We start from the raw sequence: 9,411 nt of genomic DNA on the forward strand, positions 1-9,411 counted from the left end.
CATTCCCATTTCAGCATCCCATTTAAAAGCAGCACTCTGAGTTGGCAGCTTCTGTGAACTCGAACGTGTCGTGTGATCTCGTGATGTCACACAATACAACGTCTAATCGGTGGCCGGCTATATCCGCTGTCATACACATGCTCGTGATTTTTCGCTCACGACGCAGACGTCGACGCCTTATTTTGGTGCAGAACGGGGCCTTAAATGCTGTCGCGTTAACACCGACACCTAGACAGATGGAGTTAGCGCTGTGAGACGCAGCGCACATTGAACAAATGCAAGGATTGCAAACTCCTCGCAAGGTATCAATTTAATCAAGACGTGTGTGCTCTGTTCATACTTAAGCATGTAGCGGCCACTGCAGTGCTACTTTACATGCTGTACTCAATCCAATCCTGGTAGTCTGTGCTTGTCGAGGACCATAACCATAGGTATTTATATTGTTAACCAAAAGGCGTTAGGAACATAAACAAAATGACATATAAAAAGAAAAGGAAGAAAGCGCATTGCTTTTCTTTTTTGTCTATTTTTCCTTTCCTATATTTTTAAAATCACTTTTCCTTCTCTTCACTCTTCATATTCGCCTCTCCTTTAAGAGCAATGTTTAATAGTCTCATACTCAGCCCGGGCGTCAGCTTATAGCTGAAACTTCGTTGTATGAAACGTTTCGATACGAAGCAACTTTTAAATATTCCCAACTTAACATCCGTCGACATAGTTCAGTGGGTAACCTCACTGGGCACAATATTCGGGCATCGTTCTTTCGGTTGCGACCAGCGGCATCTTGTTTCTCTTGCACTCTGTATTTAATTCGTAAAATGATTAGAGTAAAGTTCAAGCCAATAGCAAAAAGAAAATAAAAAATCTTACAATTTTCTTGTTCTCGCCGACTGCTGGCTCTTTCCCGTCATATATGAAAGAGCACTGGTCCCGATATTCGGAGGTCGTGGGTTCGACTCTCATCATCGGTGCGTTGTTTTTCCTTCCGCTTTTCATTTTACATTCTTTATCCCTGAAAATAATTACAAGACTAATTCTTGTCACTGCAAAAAAAAAAAATCCCCAACGCTTGCCTCGGACTCGCAGACAGTTGGCATCTTTCAATTATATAATAACGAGCACCTCATTTTCCCTTCTATTGTCTGCGTACTAGCTTGCGAGGGTGTCGGTTCTGGCAGTCTTGAGGTCGAAAAAGTAGCGTAAAGGCCCCAATATAGTCCGACGTAACACACGCGCGCGCTCACGCCGGCCTCCGCGACGTTGCGTCGTCGAAAAACCGAGGTCTAAGACCGTTTACAGCGCGAGCGCATGGGCGCTGCCATATTTGATCATGTGACCCTTCCGTCATCGCTCTCTTTCGAGCCTCTTGGTTTGACGGCTGCCAGTGCACTGGTACTCGGCTGCACGGTGCGGCGTACCCGCTATCGCTGGGGACAACGAGCTTGTAGACAGCCAAAAAACTTCATGTGAATACCTACAGTATGTGTAGGTGATTAAAAATGTTTAATTTAACCACGTAGTTCATTTATTGCGTCCTCCTAACTGTCTGCATTGGCTAGAACGTGTCGACAAACCAATAAGCCGTAGACTCGTTTTTTTTTTAATCAATTCCCTCTCTAGTGCTTTTTGTGGAAAACGTGATTTTCTGTAAAACTGAAAAGATTAAAAACTGATTATCCCTTCAAAGTTATTTTTTTTTTATTTTCTTGCGCAAAGGGCGAACGCATGTTCAGACCGTGATGGCTGTGACGCATTATGAATGTTCACCATTTAACATTGTGCACAATATTTACTGTTCAATAGGGACGCGCATGTAATCGCCGACAATTGATAAGGTATAATTTTACATCCTGTGAACTTCCTAGTTACAAAAGACTATTAAGCTGCTTGAAGGCCACATCAGGTGCTCAGCGGCGTTCACCTGCGCTCGGGCGAAAGTAACTGGAAACTGCAATTCAGACCCCGCAGTAGGCAGCCCAAGCAAGCGGGGATATAAAAAAACTTATCGTGGTAAATTTCATCATTGACCCGTGCATTAGTTTCATAAAAGCAGCAGTTATGGCATGTATTGGAGCAGTGCTTGCCTAATTAAAGTTTGGTTTGGTTTGTTGGGTTTAACGTCCCAAACCGACTCAGGCTATGAGTGGAGGACAGCGGAATTTCCCACTCCATCGGAATTTTTTAACATGCGCTGATATCGTACAGCACATGGGCGCCTGGGTTTCCGGCTGCATCGAAAAGCAGCCGCCGAGGCCGCGGGATTCGATCCCGCATATGCTTGGGAACAGCACCTAAATAAAGTAAGCAGATTCGCTGACATTCCCACACTGACGTTCCTTCTCTGCACAATAAATTCTTTTAACTGCATAGAAATTAATAGCAATGTCAAGCCGAAAATAACGCGGCAGCAGTGCAAAGACGCAATATACAATTCCTCACAAAACTTAGGGTCGTTCTCGCATCCCCATGGCTCCTGCCGGTGCTAAAATGAGCTCGCGCGTGAGGTATAGCCTTTCTTTCCACAGACGCTTCACAGGCGCTTTCTTGTCCCAGAAAAGAACATGAACTCTTGACGCACCTCCGAGAAAAAACGGTTCATATCAGTGCTTACGGTTATGAGGCATCTTTGTCAAGGGAACACCAGCAATAGGAGGCCGAAAGTGCACTGGTCAGGTATGCGGAGCCCGCAAAGTGGCAGCAATTCTCGTTGCGTGGACCGTGAAATAAATTATTTCACTTGCAAAGGTTTGATATAGAGTTAATGGAGACGTGACAATATCGTTTGTTGCTTTGTGATTCACGAGCCAATCGGAAGGTTCCTTTTGAACGTTAGGCGGCTGTACAGCATATTGCCGCATACCATTCATGTGTGCATTTGAGGTTTTTTACAGCCGCCAGCATATCATTGTGTGTGCAGCACACGTGAGCATGATGGCAAACGGTTGTTCTGAATACCATCCGCGAATCGAGATGCGGCACGGATGAAGGTTTCGCTGCACCGAGTCGGCCAGGCGGACTTCAAATCAACACCATGGTCGCGGGTCTGTGAGTTAAGTAAACAATTGCTCATCTCTAACCTAATATGGCGCCACGGGCTTTGTACGGATTCGTTTAATTTTCGCCGTGCAATATATTTTTTTTTACAGTTTTTGCGTTAGATCTCGATTAGGCATAGAATAAAGTCCTTGCTTTTTAGCGAATCAGCCATGCTTCCTGTCGTTGTCTTCGTCGAGAATGTCAGCTAGCGGCAAGTTTTGAGTATGTCGCCGCATTTAACGAAGCAGTGACGGCTCTTATTGGGCAGCCGGATAAAGCTGCATCTTTGGTGCTTTGCTTTCGTTTGGTGTGCAAGTTCCCGATTACGTCCGCTACGCATGCAGGCGGTGATAGATCTGCAGCGGAAGTCGCCAACGCATGCAGGACAATGGCCACGCTTATCAAGTTTACCGGCAGCTCACAAGTCACTGAAACTGCAAAGAAACCATACAGTGTTGCTAAATTGTGGTCCTCTGCTGTCTAGTTACAATTTAGGATCTATTATAGCGTAAAATCCCTTTGGACTTTCTGTATTGATGTTTCAGCAGCGAGTAATATTTAAACGTGAACACACTGCGACAAAATGCAAGGTGAGATGCTCTGGTTAGACCAGGGGCCAGCGCCTTTACCAGCGATAATTCCTAAGAGCGTCTGATAGCTGCGAAACGCGTAGGTGGAGCCACGGTCGAAATGCGAAAGGGGGAGTGTCGGTGCCGGAGGAGGAGAAGGAGATGGCAGCTACTGTTAGTTTGTTATGGCGTTTCGGTTGTGCCAGTTACGCCTAACGAGGCGGACACCGCAACGTCTCGTAGGGTAGGCCTGGCCTTCTCGAATTGCGCTGCTAAATGGAAGCCGACAGCCTGCACTGTTTGACAGCGGCCTCTTGAAAGGGTTATCGTGAGCAGCACCTTCGCGTTTGCCTCGAATGAGTTCGATGAGTGACTGAGAGCCTGTGCTATTGATGCTAAGGGTCGTAATGAACCGCCCACGAGCCAGGTGGACGCTGCGGAAAGGTAAGCGTAACGTTTTAAAATTACTGCTGCCATGGCGATCTAGGCGAAACGTACGGTTCCCCGCGGCTTCTGTTAAAACGGATACGTGCGCGGCACTTTCGCGTCTTCCACTTACGGTTTCCAAGTGCGACTACAAATGGCAGACGCCTGCGTGACTTGTTCACAGAAATGGATATCGTGAATGGTGCGTTTGCTTTTGCTTCGCAGTGAGTCGACGCCGTTGCGTGATTACCGGTACCAGCTCTTGCACTTGCTGTGTGGCGTGTCTCCCCTGCGGAATAGTTTTGTCTTGATATGGCCGTCACTGCATCGCACTTTCCCGATTACCTCTACATCTTGCATAATGGCGGGGGTTGAACACATTATGAAGTCAATTTCACTTTTATTCTCCCCGTTAGGACTTTTCCATGTCCATTTCCAGCTCTTCTGTGCTGTGGTTCATCCGTCACCACAGGATGGTGAGGTCCCGAATTAGCCTAAATCTGAAGAAGGAACGCAAAATTAGTAAGAAAGAAACCCATCAACGAATTAGCGGTGAGGGTGAGGGCAGAAGAGATCAGGATCTCGCTACAGAATAGATATTCAGCTCTAACCGAGAATGGCGACATTAACCTAGAAGCAATGAGCAATAATTTCGGAGATATCATTACTGAATTGGCGGTAGAAGTAGGCGGTAGGATAGTTAGAGAGGATACCGGCAAGCTGTCAAAGGAGACGAAAGATTTGATTAAGAAAAACGCCAGAGTATGAAAGCTTCCAATCCAGCAGACCAGATCGAATTGGCCGAGATATCAAAGCTAATCAATACGCGTAAGGTGGCCGATATAAGGAAGTATAACATGGAGAAAATTGAGCACGCTGTAAAGAACGGGGGAAGCCTTAAAGCGGTAAAGGAGAAATTGGGCATAGGCAAAAACGAGATGTATGAGATAAGGGACAAGGAGGGCAACGTCATCACGAATATGGAAAAGATAGTCAAAGTAGCCGAGGAGTTCTATACAGATCGCTACAGTAGCCAAAGTAGTCAGGACCGTAATGAGATTGGCGGCAGGGAAATACAGTCACACGTTCCACCAGTAACAAAGGACGAGGTCAAGAAAGCATTAGAAACTATGAAAAGGGGTAAAGCATGCAGCTGGAGAGGATCAGATGACTACAGATTTTTTGAAAGACGGGGGGATATCGTGCTAGAAAAACTGGTCAACCAGTATACGCAGTGCCTGGCGTCATCGACGGCACCGGAACGATGGAAGAATGCAAACATTATCCTCATTCATAAGAAAGGGGACTCTAATGACCTTAAAAATTACAGACCAAGCAGCTTACTCTATGTTACGTATAAGGTATTTACTAAGGTAATCGCTAATAGAATCAGGACAACCTTAGACTGCAACCAAGCAAAGGATCAAGCAAGTTTTCGGGAACTGTACTCTACTATCGATCATATCCATACCATCAATCAGGTGATAGAAAAATGCTCGGAATATAACCAGCCCTTATATATAAGATTCATTGATTACGAAAAAGCATTTGACTCAGTTGAAACCTCGGCGGTGATGCAGGCATTGCGAAATCACGGGGTAGACGAGCCGTACGTGTAAGTGCTGGAAGATATATATAGCGGCTGCAAAGCAACCATAGTTCTGCATAAAGAAAGTAACAAAATTTCCATAAAGAAAGGTGTTAGCTGCCAGTACTACTGACAGCTTGCTTAGAGGAAGTATTCAGAGACTTGGAATGGGAGCAGTTAGGGATAAGAGTAGATGGAGAATACCTCAGTAATCTGCGATTTGCTGGTGACATTGCCTTGCTAAGCAACTCGGGGGATGAACTGCAAATAATGGTTCGTGACCTAGACAGGAAAAGTGGAAAGGTAGGCTTGAAAATCAATTTGGAGAAGACTAAGGTAATGTTCAACAGCCTCGGAAAGGAACAGCAGTTTGCATTAGGCAGCGAAGTACTGGAAGTAGTAGGCGAATATGTCTACTTAGGACAGGTAGTAACCGCAGATCCGGACCATGAAAATGATATAACAAGAAGAATAAGATTGGGATGGAGCGCATTTGGCAAGCACTCACAGATTATGACTAGCAGCTTACCAGTATCGCTCAAAAGGAAAGTATACAACAGTTGCATCTTACCTGTACACACCTATGATTCTGAAACGTGGAGGCTAACCAAGAGAGGTCTACGTAAGTTGAGGGCGACGCAGAGGGCTATGGAACGAAAAATGGTAGGGGTAACATTAAGAGATAGGAAGCGTGCAGAGTGGGTCAGAGAAATAACTCTGGTTACCGACATTCTAGTGGAAATTAAGAAATGGGCATGGGCAGGATATGTAGTGCGAACAGAGGATAACCGATGGTCTCTTAGGGTAACAAATTCGATTCCAAGGGAAGGAAAGCGTAGCAGGGGGCGACAGAAAGTTAGGTGGGCGGATGAGGTTAAGAAGTTCGCAGGGGTCAAGTGGATGCAGCTAGCCCAGAACCGGGTTAAGTGGAGAAATATGGGAGAGGCCTTCGCCCTGCAGTGAGTATAGTCAGGCTGATGATGATGATGATGATATGGCAGTCCTCAAGAATATGCTTGAAACCTAGTCTTTGGTCTGTGTGAGCGGAAAACGTCACAGTAAATGTTTCTGCCCTCTGTTCGTCTGGGAGGAAATATCACCGTATTTTTTCGCCTTGTGTCCTACTAGCATCATGCCAGCTGTCAAGAGAGCTTTAGTGTGCTGCACAACAAAGTTTCGTGTTCGAGCAGGCATAGTGGTTTATAAACATGTTTTTTTTGCAATTTGTATGGTAATATGCCTGCGTTCGAACGACGCAACGTTATTGCATTGCCAGTAAATTACCTGCGATATATTTCGCCGAGCACAGCTCGCGTGCTCTGCCTAGTCCTCTTATAGCTTTTAGGCGTTTTTATTAAAGTTCTCTCAACAGAAATTCTCATTTTGTTTCCGTGCATATATGCAACATCTGCAGCCACTACAATCTTTTTGCCTGACAGCATACGGGGTGCACGCACTTGCTAGAACTTGTTCTTTTTAACTGATCGCGTTTTTTTTTTTAAATCAACAGTTCCCGGGAAAAAAAGTTTTTATTTCCTACCGTTCGCGCTACCTCAAGTGCCTTTTGTCATGCTGAACGTTTCTGAAGCCTGTTCTTGCGGCTTTCAAGTAGAACTGTAAGGCACTCTGGTGGCCAATTGTCTTTTATTTCACTATAGTTTGAAGCTGACAGTTTCCTGTGATAACTTGTTTTTGTGAATTTTGTGAATTACACTTACTTATGATGAGTGAAAACGATGAATGCCTTGCTTTTCTTTCCAACAAAGTTGATTGCTTACGGCTCTGCCCCTCCCTTCACGTGTTTCCCTCTTCCGCGTTGACTCATTGTGTTTCGGTGTTAAACATTGTATATTAACTCTGAAATCCAAGTGCACAGTATCAGGGAACGCCCTCTATCTGTCAGTCAGTTTTTACGTCTTACCGAACGAGAACTGCGAAGCACTTCATTCATTTGTTATTTTGTGCTGCTGGCGCATTCGCGCATGAAGCTAAAAGCCGTCATCGATTCTGTACGGGATGCGTGAAAAGTTTGCAAACGCTGTAGCATGCTAAGTTTTCGCCACACCTTTTCATGTTTGCATATACTTTTAATCTGCTTTTTTTGGTCATTTCTGTATTCTCAGTGTTTGATTCTTGTGTTATGAATACTGCACCCTATATTAAAAACGGGCCGATGGGAACAGTTGGAAAGTGAGTTTCAGTGCCCAGAAATTTTGTGCTGAGCACGGACGTGTAATTATTTTTTGTGCGTAAATTTTTAGTGGAGGCATGTTAAAATACAAGCACTTATTACATGTCTTCTAAAGTTACTTCCTCTATTTTCGGTATGGTTTGTGCAATCTTTACAGCCGTGCACTACACACGCTAGAGCCGAATCAAAGGTTAATATAGGATGTTTTTACGGCAGCCACTGCCACGGTTGTTAGGTTTGATTGATTTTCGAAATTACAAAAAGTACACTGCCGTCATGGGTCTCGCTTCGTTTCTGCTGGATTCGGCGATACGCTGCGCGTGGCTGCGACGTTTGTTTATGTGGCACTACGATGCCGCAAACTGACATCGAGAAGGATGTAAAGGCAGCAATCTGATGCGCTTTCCTTTTTACGTTGTCGCCTTTCTCCGCGCTATCCTCTCTCTATCCTCTTCTCTCTCCAGCCGGACGCAGCTCGGGGCTTCAGATTTTATGTAGCAGTTGCAGTAGGCAACAACACTCTTTTACTTCTTTTTGTTTCATTATTTTATAAGATTAACCAGTACCACCACCATCCGTTCTTTACGGCACTACTTCTTAAAGATATAGGTAGAATATTCCATATTAATTTATCACTCTTTCTGGGTCCTTTTGCGCTTTAAAGCGTCAGCAGATAGCAACAGCTCCGCCTATATTTTACAGGAAGAGGGCGAGAACGCCAAAAGTAATGCGCATCGGACTACAGCACTTACATTTCTGGTCGTCTGTTGGGTGAAATCTTGGCGCCGTGCACATACACGACGCCTCTATAGCACATGCACAGCGTCTCGGTTTATCCTGCTGAAACAAACCGTGACACATGTCTCTCCGTAATGTCTAAATTGAGAGAATCTAATAGCATTGGTACATAGCGCGGTAAAACGTCTCATGATTACCGAAAATGAACATAATTTTTGCAGTAAGCATCTGCTCCCTTACCAACCGTAAGTGCTCCTTATATTTTGGGGTAAATATATGCCACATATAAGCTCCCTCTGCTTGCTGTAAGGCGCTTTTTAGAGCGAAAATATACCCCAAATCATCTCCCTCTGTCACCCGCATATATGCTTTTTTTTTTCATGAAGAGAAATTTTACACCAAATATTCAGTTATAAATCAAAGTTCGTTTGGGAGGACGTCATAGGACACGCCATTTACTCCAGTTTGGGTGAACTTGTGTTTAGTGTGGAGGGTGCATTCATCAGTCCTGCTTTCGCTTTGTCTTCAGGCTTCTAGCTCAGTCAGGCGCCAAACCTTGCCCACGGACGGCCCTCAGTTCTTGGGGAGGTAGGAACACAGTATCTAATAGCGCCGCCATGCATCCCCGCAGGCTGGATTAAACTTGGCTGGCACTACCCCAGGGGACATAAGTCTGCGAAGATTCCCCTCCGTGCCCATGCATATACACACAGCCCGTGCAGCCCGTCGCGGAACGCACCGGCGGGTGAATTATCTCTTGTTTTTTTCAACGTTGGAGTGGTAAGATCCAACTGAAGCAGCTATTCCATCCTTTGAGTACATGCAGGCGGAAAACTGCCTAGCCTTATTTCTCGATACAGACC

General features: G+C 45.2%; 1 protein-coding gene and 1 long non-coding RNA gene across 6 annotated transcripts in view; both read left to right on the forward strand.

Moving 5' to 3' along the window:
• The window catches only part of LOC146172423 (uncharacterized), a 501,238-nt gene that overhangs the window by 109,363 nt on the left and 382,464 nt on the right, over window positions 1-9,411 (forward strand). The gene's annotated exons all lie outside the window — the stretch shown is intronic.
• Window positions 1-9,411, forward strand: part of LOC146172427 (uncharacterized) — a 63,283-nt gene that overhangs the window by 3,011 nt on the left and 50,861 nt on the right. The window lies entirely within an intron of this gene.

The sequence above is a fragment of the Amblyomma maculatum genome, unplaced genomic scaffold (assembly GCF_055883805.1).
Source record: "Amblyomma maculatum isolate TAMU_Amacu unplaced genomic scaffold, ASM5588380v1 scaffold_13, whole genome shotgun sequence".
Taxonomy (NCBI): Eukaryota; Metazoa; Arthropoda; class Arachnida; order Ixodida; family Ixodidae; genus Amblyomma; species Amblyomma maculatum.